Here is a 13,781-nt window from a genome sequence, read left to right as displayed (position 1 = left end):
TGCTATCAGAGGTACTGTGTTTGAAAGTCTTAACAAGTTAAATAAAAATCACCTTTTTTTTTTTTTTTTTTAAGTATTTGTTTCTAGCTTTGTACCCCAAGGTATAAAGGGTGTCCTGTAATGTAAAAAAAGAAGGAGGAAAGATTATAAAAGTATCATAATAAAATATGCTCAACTTTTACCATTTTTGGCTCACTGTCTTGGATGTGTTTATGCAGCAGAACATCTTGAAAGAAGGAAGAGAACGCTATGTACCCTTCATATCGATAGAGATCTTCCTCTATGGTCATCTCTATGGTTTTCCTCTTTTTTAATCACCAGCATAACTTGGCTACCTTTTGTCATTTACAGAAAAATGATATAGGAAAAAAATTGGAAACAGACAAATAATAATAAAAAAAATAAAAAATCAACACATACAGAGAATCAGTAAAATTCTGAATAGGTTAAAGCCACAATGCATGCAAAATTATACCTTCTTACTGGATTTTATCCCCTTGTGCTCCTTTCAGTTGATAGCCTGAAGTAGGGTACTTCACAGCATAACTGTGCTCTTGACAGTACCAAGCATTAAGTTCTGACTTAACCCCAACTTACTGCACAGTAGAGGCCTGCTGCTATAACCACAAAATCAATACAGTAATCCTCTTTCATCCCCTTGAAATTGTAGGTATGGCACGTACACATAGATCTAACATAGCTGCCTCTCAGATAGTTCTGGCAACATGACAAGTGTTCCACCACTTAGGCAAGGCCACAGCAGGCAGCAGGCCAGCCTGCAGCAGATTGAACTGCAAACAACTATGGCTGCAGTGCTGAGATGTCTGCATCCATGTCTGAAGGCAAGATGATGCTGATGTTGCTGACATAGTCTGAAGTGCAGTGAAGCGAGAACTGCTCACTCAGGAGCAGGTACCACCACTATATGGCTTGCAAACAAATGCAGCTCTTCCACGCATTCATTCCTAGCTATATTTCTACTCCCTAGCCGCCTGCTTCACATGGCCAGAACAGCTCAGACCCAAAAGTGTGGTCTCCAACCTCCTCCCATGTGGGACAGATAGATAGATAGAGAACTTACCCTTCCCAACACACACGCGCACCTGTGATTACAAAGAGAAGGAGACTCTTTCTTTCCTATAAAAAACAAGATCTAGGGTTACTTTTTTTAGCATGGCAATGCTTCTAATATGCTTCCAGATGCTGTAAATACTCATAATAGAAAGTCTAATACTCTAATCCAAAGTCCCCAGACTCACATGTTACTGTGTTGTGGTTTGTTTTGGGTGTTTGTTTTGTTGTTTTTTGGTTTGGGGTTTTTTTGCTGGGGGGAGGGGGTTGTTGTTGTTTTGTTTTGTTTTAGTATAGTGAACATACATTAAAGTTGTTGGTATTAAGAAGAAATATTACAGCACTAAATCATATCTCTGCTCTATTTAGGAACTGTGCCACCAGTTTCAGGTATTCCAAACCATCATAAACTGGAAATCTCCGCTATATCTCCACTGATATATGTGGTAAAAGAACATGGTTTCACAGGGGGGATTTCAAAGTGTTCTTATTTCTGAGTGGACACAGAATCAGCTTTTGCTTATATTGACTTATTTTCAATTTTTTTTCTTTTTTTTTTTTTTTTAGCTCTGTATGGCTTTCAGCAATTTGGAGGTACTCCACCACATGCAGTATGGTGGTAAGAGCAGTAGTGAATACAGTGATACAAAAAGCACCACAAGACTAGCTTTGCGATTTTTATGGGTGGCTCTCAGAGCACCCACAACCAGCTCCTGCGTAATGGCTGCTACTTGCAACCAGAGCTTACCATTCCCAGACCTGTTGGGAGGCAGGACACCAGAAGGGGAGGTACAAGAACTCTGAATAAAGCCATTTGATGGTCCCATGACAGCTCCATTAGGGCTGGAATCCTTTTTTGTTGATGTTGGCGAGAGATTATGATGATCCTCTCAAAAGCTTATTTTCTGGTTCAGTGATTCAGAAAGACAACTGTTCCCTCTGCTGATTGTCCTGGTAATTATAGTTGCCATAGAACAATTCATTTACAGCAGCTGAATGGCATCAGCAAGAACATTTGGTGGCCTCCTTGTGGTGCCAGAGGGCAGAGCACGTTTGGGGCATACTGCCATTGCTTGCCTGCCTTTACTCCGGCTCTGCCTCCAGAGCGTGGTGCCTGGGCTGAAAATGCGGTGATGAGGGGTAGAACAAATAACACATGCTTAACTGAGGTCTGATGCTGGCAATAATCTGTGTATGGGGTACTTAGATACAGTTACTGGTGTCAAAACCCACATCACTGTCTTGCAGGAGTCCTGTTTCATTTGTAGAGCAGCTGAACACCAGTGGACTAAGTTTGCTAGTGGCTTCAGGAGTGAATAAGAAACACTGCTGAGGTCAGGAGACCTGCATGAATCATGTTGTTTACCTCTGCTGCCTGCCTGTTTCTGCTCACCTGTGGGATGTTCTCACAGGTTTCTGGGGCTGGCAGCTGAAGGGGAGAGGCAGGGACTTGTGCACCTCTGTGGTAATGCAATCTCTTTGGTGTTCACTAAGCAGTGTGAGTGATGCTAAAATTAAGGAGGCAACACAGTACCTGGAGGGAAAAGACAGCATGTAGCTGAATTATTAGCCTTGCTTCTGCATTAAGAAAACTCTTCTAGAACTCTCCAGTGCAAGACATAACCCCTCTGCTGGCATTAGGCAATACCTTCCAGATTTTATTTTAAAGTATACAAAAACAAGTTTTGCACAATCTTAGCAGCATAAACTGAGAAAATCTTCAATTCCTAGCAATGAAGAGATTATACATTTGTATGAAGGTGACCAAGAGTGGAACTCAGTGCCCTTTGTCCCCTTGAGATTAAAGTATTGTTTGCCATTTGTACCCAGCAAAAAGTAAACAGCAAAATCCAATTACTTTTTTCTCTGACTCAAACACTGCTCAAGGCTTCTCTCAGGACAATGGTTGTATTCAAGCTGCTCTTGGAACTTAATTCTGATGTTATAATTGCAACATCTCTTTACGATTTGTTCACCAGAAATGTGTGGATCAGAAAGTGCTATAATCTTACTGCATTTTGACAAAAGTACTTTTTCTTTTTTTCTGGGTGGTTTTTTTTTTTGTTTGTTTGTTTGTTTGTTTGTGTGTTTGAATCTTTGCTTTCTCTTTCCTATAAACAGCAGAAAGAATGCCTTCCTGGAACTAGTGGCAAAATTCTATCTCCTCCTGCGATTTTTATGATTTTTAAGATGCCATGAAGGCACTCTGTCAGGTCTACAAAGCATGCATTGGTTCAGTTTTTTCTCTCTGTTAAGAGCTATTTGATTGAGGATTTTGTTTTCAATAACTCAAGTCACATTACAGAAAAGGCACAGCCAAAAACAACTTTCCCCAATGATCTCATATAGCTGAAGGATAGAAGTGTGATCATTCCAATGGGTGAAAACCATTACAACCTTTGGAGCACCAGATAGGACAGGGTGGATGCTGGTTGATCTGGGGACATCAGCTGAACTCATGACCTACGAAGTGGAGCCGTCTCTTTCAGCCCTTGCTGGCAGTTTTTGTGGAAGGACACAATGCACAACAGTCTCTTCAGGGGAGGAAGCAAAAAGATCTGCAGGTAACATCAACCATCAGACAAGCTTATATTCCCACCCAGACTCAACCTAACCATCAGCTTTTGCCACAGTAGAAAACAAAAAAGAGAAATGTTCTGTTTACCATAGGACACAAAGAGATAAAGAAATAGCTACAGTTCTATGGAAAGAGGCAAAAGGAGCATCATTCATACTCACAATACAGCTTGACACGCTCCTAGTGTACAAGAGCTACTTAAAATACTCCCCCAAGCATGGCTGCTACTAAATCAGTCTCCAGGTTTTCTCTTACCTATTTTCCTCCACTCTTAGAGGTTCTCCATGGAACTTCTCAGCTCCTGCTTAAAGCTACCATGATCCCTCCTCCACCTGTGCTTAGAGCAGATCATCAAAGGACCATATGCAAAGTCCTGCAATCTGCCCTCTTTGCCCAAGATCTCAGTGATCCCAATATTTAGTAGAGTTACACCCCTTTTTGAATACACTCCGAATATACCATACAGACCATTGGTCTGCCATTATGGGGCAAATAACTTAGGAAAGGAAGGAAAGGAAAGGAAAGGAAAGGAAAGGAAAGGAAAGGAAAGGAAAGGAAAGGAAAGGAAAGGAAAGGAAAGGAAAGGAAAGGAAAGGAAAGGAAAGGAAAGGAAAGGAAAGGAAAGGAAAGGAAAGGAAAGGAAAGGAAGGAAGGAAGGAAGGAAGGAAGGAAGGAAGGAAGGAAGGAAGGAAGGAAGGAAGGAAGGAAGGAAGGAAGGAAGGAAGGAAGGAAGGAAGGAAAAAAATCAAATTGTGCAGAACTTCACTACTTTTTTAATACTTCAACCACATCTTGAAGGGACACCTACCAGCAACTAATGTCTGCCATGCTTTGTCACTAAACACTTGATAATGTAGATGGGGCATAGAAAAGTTGATGGTATCTCTTGGATACCACGTGTTATAAAGGACACATAGAACAGTTTGGGTATGAAAAAAGACCCTTTAAAAGACCCTTATACACAAAATATATATATTTTTGCTTGGCACTTAATCTTACCTGTTGAGTGTTGACATAACACTTTAGCACTTTTCAAAAAAATGTATATGCAACTGGAAAAGCTGTCGATTACTCTTGGTTTATATTCAGCCTGGTCTATTCCCTGTCTAGCCCTGGTCTCTTCTATTTAATGAAACCATTTGGACACCAAAGCTCATTTGGAACCTGGCAGCCTACTTAATAAGTGAGACTTGATGACAGGAGAGCATTATACTGCTGCTCATACAGCTGCACTGGCTGCCTCGAAGTCCCTAGGGAAAATTCAAAGCTTTCAAGGCTCTAATTGTTTTGGATCTGGGTTATTTTATCAGCAGAAGAGGCACTCAACTTGGAGAAGCCCTCATATAAAAGAGAGGTGGGTGGCAAGGGCACTTGTATATTCAGGTCTGTTTCTTCCCAGATTGAACTCCCAGATGTGTTATTAGAGCCTGTTTTCCAGTCTGACAATTGGGAGATGGAAGGTTAGGAGGAGCTTTTTGCAGCATATAATTAGTTTAGGTGCTGAGTGCAGAAGTGTCAGCTGGTTGAACATATAGGTGACAAAATTATGTTATTATGAACATTATAATTCAGGAAGACTTCAGTCCTTGGAAAGACATTTTTGGTGTTTATGTCTTGTAAAACATACCTAAATAAAATACACTCTTTAAAGTTATTCTCTGAGGACTCAGAAAATCCAGAACACTAAATAGCTAAAATTTTAATTCAGACTATTATGACAAGACAGACTATGGAGCACATTGTCATGTGTTTCCCTTTATTTCACTCTCTGATCTAAAGATAACGCTACTGTCTTCTGTACAAGGAAGGTTGCATTATAGACAAAACAAAAAAAAAAATATATGGAAAAAGTGCCAGTTCAGTGAAAGAGGTGCACTTGCTTGAACAGCAGGCACCAAGATGAGTGGGCTGATGCCCTGAAGAAGGGCTCAAACCCATGCATACTGCAGTGGGAGCAGCAAGTATTAAAATTCATTCTTTATCCGTCATCTGGTTCTCCCTTTCGCCCTGAAGGCTGCAGACTTGGTGCATTTCAGCTTTCCACAGGGATATGTTGGCAGCCATTTTTTTCCCTCTATAGGACATCTATAGGAACATCCAGAAGAGCACAGTAACTCTTCATTGCACGTACAGCAATATCAGCTGTGTCTGACAAGTCTTGCAAAGTTATTCCTACCACAACAGTTGAAGGAATGTCAAAGGCCCAGTACTGCCTTCAAAGTGCACAAGATAATCCTTTGTAAGCTAAAGGAATCAAGAAAATACAGCTCCAAATCACAGTTAAACCAGAAGGCTTACATTTTCCAAGGTGACTGTCTCCTTCAAACAGCATTAAGGACTCACTTGATAAAGAGAAAGTATTCATACTCTAAAATCTCATCTCAGAGCACGACTTCCTTTTTTAATTAAGTTACTAGCTTAAATAATAGTCCCATCTCTTAGAACACCAATTTCATGACCAGAGGTAAAATATGGCGTACTTATTCATTAAAGAGCAGGTAGCAGCATTCCTCTTCATCTCCCTGAGATATAGAAATGTGGGCTAATCCATCACAAGGTAAAACTGTGCATTCCAGGTGGTCAAAAGGACTAATGGAAGGAGTGGGGAATGCATTTCAAAATACAGAGCTAGTCTAGACATCCTTGTGGATTACCTGTAGTGATACTATTTGCCTAGGAAGTATAAATCACTAAGGAAAGGCAACGACGTTTGAATAAATGAAATAAAATGTGCATAAGTGGGCTCTGGCTACATGCAGAAATCTTCTTGGTGTAATTCCAGTGGGATTCTACAGACCTGAGCATGAAGCCTTGTGCAGACACTTTAATTTGGTTTCAGGGTGACTAAATTACCAATGTTTATGTAAATGCATTCCCAGACTCCATAAACTAATCACTGGTCCAGATGGCCAAGCAACCTGTTACATCAGTCCAATGGGAAGGACTGAATGTAGAAAGGAAGTGAAGAGCAAAACTCAAGTTGCGGTTCTCAGTGCCTTTTTGCACCTTAACTGAGAAAGTTCTATCCACGCTGCTCTGTCCTTGCTGACTGTGCAGTACATGCACAGTAAGGTAGAGAATGTGATAATGCTTTAATTCCTTACATCCATAGGCACATGACACAAAAAAGACAGTCCTTTCTGATACTGGAAACCCCCAGTGGCCTTAAGTCAGAGACTTTATGCTATAGAAAAAAGATTTGAAACTGAAGAGAAAAAACATCAGTGTTGGCCCTGATGCCAACTCCACATGCGTTTTTAATCACACATACTTATATTGCCATTTTTTACTAAACTGATTCAAGATGTTCCCATTCCTGTCATCATGGATTACAATCTCACAGTTTTAGTTTCCAGGAAGTCAGTATAGGACCACTGGTTTTGCTCACAAAGTGCCATCATGATTTTCAGATTTATGCGTAGCCCCCTGAGCATCTCTGAATCTGCTGAGGTCAGGAGATGTGTCTTTTAAGTAAAATCAAACCATGCATTCAGTGAGGTCTTAATTGTCTAATGAAGATCTTGAGGTGAGCTGGCTCATGACAAAACATACTTTATGGGTACCTCCAAAGTAAAGAGACAGAAGAGGTATGTGAAACACCCTGAAACTGATGTCCATTCACAAACTAGGATCCGGTCTCTGAAATCCAACTCCACCTCCTACAAAGAAGGAGGAACCAAAGGAATCCTAGTCTGATAATACTGGAATTCACTCTTGCATTACATTGGAGACAAAGGTTTTTTAGCATATTTTTTCCAAGTGTATGTCATTCTGGGTCATTTCTGATTTTATATGCACTAAATAACTTTCATTAATTATGTGAAGTGGGAGATAGTTCCGTCAGGACTGCTCCAGTCCAATAAGGTCTGTGGTCGTTGTATCTGAATGAAGTCCAAGGATAAAGTAAACTGCATGTAGAAACATGCAAAGATTCAAAATACCTGAGGTTAAAGAACAGAGAGATTTCAGTTTGTCAGTGGGGCTCCTCAGCAAGTGAGACTGCCACTTCTACAGCCCATAACAGTCCTTGTAAAAACCAAATAACACAGAATGTCAAAAATGTCCTTGCAAGCTTTGAAATGAAAAGAATAAAAAGCCTAAGAGAAGTTACTTCCATTACAATTTTCACAGTTCAGCACTTACTGTATAGTCAATGGAGGGCAAACAAAGTAATCTCAACTGAAACAGCTTTTACAAAGAATTGTTGTTCTGGTTTTGTTTAGTTGCATATACAGGCAACTGGAACACTCAAAATATCAGAATTCTGTCATGTTTATTCTTTTGTTCATAGGCTAATTAATTTTTTTGGGGGAGGTTGTAATTGTTCTCCAAAAACTCTTTGCAGTGGTTTACAGTTCTCATCTCACTGTGCCTAAGTGCCTTAATGAAACATAGTTGTATGGCAGATTTCCAGGAAGGTAATTAGTAAAAGCCTTGTTTACTTTCTCCTTTATGTTCTGTTTCCACTTCTGCTTATGCTTCCTCTTCCCTTACTCCTGAAAACCACTGCAGCCAGCAAACGGAGCAGAGAAACTGGACATCCGAAGTATACATGTCACCTCACATCAGACAGATTCAAGAGTAACTGTGTGAGCGCTTCGCTGCACAGCCACCAAGGCTTTGTGCTTAATAGCGGGGCTTCGCTGCACCACAGGGTTTGTGAACCATTGCTGGTTTTGGGTGTCCAAATGAGCAATCCTGTCATTATCTGATCATTAGTGACGTGTTTGCATCATCAAGGCTATGAAATCCTTGCTGTAGATATGCCTTCTAGAGCAAAGCGTAGCTTTCTTACTGACAAGCCGTGACTTGGCTCAAACTGATTCTGGGACATGTCTGCACTTGGGACAAAACCCAGCTGTTTCGTTAACTAAAATTTTCTACTTTCAAGAGCTTTTTCTGCTACCCTTTAGTCCAGAACACTATTAGGAGCATTTATCATACACTCCCAAGAAAACTTAACAGCAAACAAAATGCCTCCTTCAGAGAAATTGCTTATTAAAGTAAAACAGTATTAAAACATAGCAGACCTTGAATAATTCCTGGTTTGGACCATCCTTAGCTGGCTTCAAGTGGCTCACCACAATTAGTTAATACTGATTAATGAGGTATAAACCTCATCACCTTTTATCTCTGCAGCCGCCTGCCTGGACGGTCATTTATACTCATCAGAGCAATCTCTTAACAAGAAGAGTAAGGCTAACAACCCAGAACATCAAAAAGCTGTCTAAAACCTATACTATCCAGATGACTACAGTCACCAGAGCTGGTTTCTTTCAGATATGCTCCAAGCTGAAACCCCTGAGATGCTGCCACAATGTCAACAACGTCCCTCCAGCTTGTGATGGATGGCATTTAGCTTTCTCCTGCCTCAGGAATCATGGAAACACACAGATCTTGCATTTGGTGCTCTTTCATTCTTCCCCTCACCTACAGTGTCCCTGCTTGCCCTGACCTAAGCAGATTTCAAACATGCAACACTAAAAATATCCTGGTTCTGAAGTCTGTCCTTAAATTGGCAAAGTCTGCATTGCTTAACCCGATAGACACAGTCTCCATCAGTATAAGAACCAGATGGGTCTTGCTTTTGTTGGAAAAAACAAAACAAAACAACCAATGCTGTTTTCAACAATGGCTTTATTTTTCTTCAGCCATTGGCAAGATTTGACATGCAGAATAGTCAGCATTCCACAATTTCTGCCCACAAGCGTGACATGTCTCCAAGATGCCTTGCTTCTCTGTTCTGCAGGAGTTTTATGAAGAAAAGCCAAACTTCTGAAAAATGGAGATGCTGCAGCACAAAAGGCCCTTGGAGAGAAGCCCTGTAAAACTAAGTGGAATCGGGCTGCACTGGAAATGCAGGAACCTACAGCAATGAACATAGTAATCAGTTCTTTTCTGTAGACTGCTCCAGACAAGTTGTGAAAAACATACTAAGTTCTTCCTCAGCTTCATCCCATGGCTGATATCAGTAAATGTTTTTTAGTCCACTTCTGTAGCCTCTGGTCAGGCCATACATCTGTACAAGCATTTCAATATGTAATGAAAGCTTTAAAAATTCTTCTCATAATAAAGCGCATGCAGGAGTATTTGCTGAGGCGTGTTTCTGCCTGCTTTTTTGGATGCATGCTGCATGCATTTTCTGCCAGAAATAAAAATGTTGCCTGCATTCAGTGATAAGCTGGAAAAGGGAGGAAAAGGGAGGAAGGAATCAGATAAGTGCATTTCAAGAATATTCGGCCACTAGAAAGAAAAGTACAGTAATCCAAACCAGATACAGGGGAAAAGAGGCCCATAAATACAATCGTTGTAGTATCTATTTGGTTTCCATCTTCAGATTTTTTTTTTTTAATGCTGAAAATTCAAATGCATTCATGACAAAAAAATGCCATTTTTCTAACCAGAGGCACAGATCTCACAACAGATTAATTTTTGCCTGTGCCATGCTACCTTGGAACATAAAGGCCTGATGGTATTCCTTTCTCCTCTTCTTTTTGAGCTTCCTGGGTAATTACCTCTTTTCTTTTTCCCTTTTTCTTTTCCCATTTTCCCTTTTCTGTTATCCTTCTTCCCTTCTAGTTTCATTTGCACGCTCATACACATTACACATGATCAGCTGTCTGGTCAGAGGATACATCTGCAGCACTGTTTCAGTCCACACCAGGAATGCTCTCCTAAAGTCGTTCACCTGATCACCTGTGATTTGGCTTACCTAACGGAATGCATAAAATGGATTGTATCCCATTAGACTGAATGGGAAGAGGCACTCCAGCGGCTAGTGAGCAGACAGGGTATGGGATGGAACTAAAGCTTGTCTGAAGTGAAACTGCTGACGCACATACAGTGTGGACTTCAGGTCTTCAGCACCAATTGCTTCACTTTATGAAATCCCTCCCACAGCATTTCACCAAGTGCTAACATGATGTAACAAAACAACATGCATGTATTTGAGTAACCACACACCCGCTAAGGCTGTTCTGTGTCCTGTGAATGCATCCGCTGGTTTTCATCTCAGTGCTGCGGTTGTCACACACAGCCTTGACATTCTTAGCCTCCATTTGCACCTGTGGACCACTGGTCTCTCACTGCTCTGCCTTCCCCAGCATTTTTTCATTTCTTTCAAGAAGACATTGGCTTAGTTTCCCTGACCTCCATGGATGGATTTTTTCTTGCCTTCCAACTTAGGAAGAATTTGGTGCCTAACCCCTCAAATCCTCCTCCTTCCACCCAAACCCTTTGTTTGCACTGGAGTAAATGCTGCCCTTTCAGCACAGACATAACCACACAGTTTGCTTTTGCTGTGTCATTGTGCTGTTCTTCCCAGCTTCTGACTCGAAATACTCTGTGAATTCTCTTTGCAAACAGAGAGCATTTGAAATCCCACCAGCTGCTGCCCCATTGGTTCATCACAGGCTCCACCGACTGCAGCAAAGCTGTCCCCAGCAGCTGCCTGCAGATAGACAGGAGGTCTCTGTGTGCTGCACGGGGCAGAGGATGGCTTTGTGACCTCTGGCACCCAACTGATGTAAAAGCCTCCTTTTCACAGCCCAAAGAATTGATCTTTCATTGCACAGCAAAGTACCACTGGCTTGTGTTTGGGGAAAGAAGTAACCCTGCTTGGGTTTAAAAGCAAAAATGTTTTCAGTCTCTGCACAGTCAGGCTCTTTCGAGTTGAGACAAATGGCCTCAAGTTAAAAATACTTAGTTCTTCCCCATCTAAACTGCTGCAAGGCCATGGGGAGTTTCCCCCCTCCAAAGGAAAATATCTCTGTCCCTCACTGAGCTGTAGAGCCAAAGGCAGAATTCAAGTAACAGGGGCTAGTGGGACGTGATCTGTGTTCTCATCCTGCTTATCTTCATTGGGGAAACCACATCTCGGCTGGGGCTCAGAGGACCAGACTGCTGCCTCTTGGATTCTTTCCTCAGCCTCCTGCACAGTAACTTAACCTCTCTTCCTCTGAGCCAGGCTCCAGCATCCTTTAGTTTTACCTTTTTTTAAGCTCCTTTCATAGCCTTGCCTGGACCCAGGAGCAAGCAACTGAGGGCACCAGCAGCATTTGCCTCCTCGCTCAGACAGGGACTGCCCTGCAGCTCTCAGCATGGGGCTGATGCTCTGTTTCAAAACTGTTGCTATCAGGGTTGTCTCTGATTGCAGCTTCAGCAACACCCTGGTAGCTCTTGGCTGTTGTAGGCTTGCCTCAAAATTGCTGCAACTTCCAAATATTATCCTCTGTAGAAGGGCCATGCTTAATGCAGTGCACATACTATTTGGTGTTTATCCCAAGGCATTGGTTCTGTAATATGTGCCATTACTAAGCATCGGAAACCAACAAAAACAAGGGGATTAAAAAATAAGTGTCTTTAGCAAAACAAAAGGCACCTCTAGTACTCAGTTTGTGAATTTGCACTTTCCAGTAAAATTACCAGCAGACAAAGCATAACAAAGCCTCATAAAATGCTGGAACATTTAATGCAGCCTCCATTAACACAACCATCCTCTCAAGTACTGCACAAACTTTTATGTGTGCACACTCTTGAGTAACAAAACTCCATAATTAAAAACCCTAGATACATACTCTCATACGAAAGTGTAAAGCTATAGATCTGGCTACTTTTTCATGAGGAGCACATTTCTAAGCTGGCACTTCTCTGGAACTAATTAAAGACATCACGTTGTCTCCATAAGACCAAACAAACAGACATTTCTTTTCACATGTGACAGAGTGGTAGGTTTGTTCACAAATGGACAAAGAAATCTATTGAAATATGCAGAGATGGGAATGAAAACTGGGTGATTAGTTGAAAAGTGGCATTCTGAAAGTTAATGGAGTCCACTAGCTAAGGATTTTTTTTATGTTCATCTTTTTTTCTTAAATGCATTATCAGAAAGGTGACTGGAATGCTTTATTATATTTTTGTCACATCTTCACAGTTCGAATTTTATTTGTATATGGTTTGCATGTATGTGAAAATTTTGCCTGAAATACAGGTAGCTGTACAGCTCAGCCAGATGCTACAGTCATTTGGGCTGCAGCTATCCTGAAAAACATGCAGAAATATAGCTGCTTTTTCATGCAGAATGCGAGATTTGGTGAAAGGGTCTAAAGTACAATTCGCATTTTACAGAGCCACCATTGCAATTACCAGCTGGCATCAAAAAGCAACTTTATTTGGTGGAGTCACAAGAAGTCCATGAGTGCACTGCTAACATTGTGCATCCCCAAACTGTAACCACAACTTGTTTTGTGAGGTGCTGTGCTGCTACCCCATGCTGCTATACCCTATAAAGGGCCTTGCTAGTGCCTCTCTGTTTCCCCACCCTGGAGGTCCTGGCACCAAGAGGTGCCTCAGCTTCATTTGGGCTGCTTCCCGCACATTCCAGAGCTCGCAACCCTGTTGGCCTTGGCCTACTGGAGGTCCAGTGGGGCACATGGTCCCACAGGCGCCAAGGTCCTATTGAGGGTAAGTGTCAGCCCACAGCAGAAGTGTGAAAAACAAGTTACTCTGCTGCCCTGCTATGTAAACGGTGAGTATGGTGAGAACCTGCTCGTGCTTAACAGGAGCCGGGCAGGGGAATGGAGGTTAAAGTGATTATGTCTGCGAATTTAGTAAGTCCAGGCAAGCTGAAGTGAATAAAGGTAGGGGAATTGTCGGGTGCAAAGCCGCTCACACCGACCTTTACTGTTGGTAAAGCCACATATGCCCGACATTGGCTAAGTGGCAATATCAAAAATACCAAATTTGCATGGAGATGTAGCAAAACTAGGACCAATGGGATAGAACAACTGAGTGTGGGGTGCTGAGAGGAGCCTGGTGGGGGAAGGAAGATGCAAGGATGGCTAAAGAGTCAATAAGGAAAAATGGGGAGAAAGGTATTAAATCAGTCACAGAAAAAGGGAAGGTGGATCCTCCAGGAGCAGCAGCACAAATGCCCACAGACAGCTGTGATGCTGACCTGTGTGCCCCAGCCCATTGGGATGCTGGGGTGACCCTCCTTGCACAACCCACCATCAGGTCTGTGTCTGTAGATTTATTGTGGGAGGAAATTGATTTTTCACCTTCACACTGAGCTGTACTTTGATTGTAATTACATGTTTATATGTTTCACTGGACTTCAAACTTATAATTAATA

Source organism: Strigops habroptila, chromosome Z (assembly GCF_004027225.2).
Source record: "Strigops habroptila isolate Jane chromosome Z, bStrHab1.2.pri, whole genome shotgun sequence".
NCBI lineage: Eukaryota > Metazoa > Chordata > Aves > Psittaciformes > Psittacidae > Strigops > Strigops habroptila.
This window is presented reverse-complemented; position numbering follows the sequence as displayed.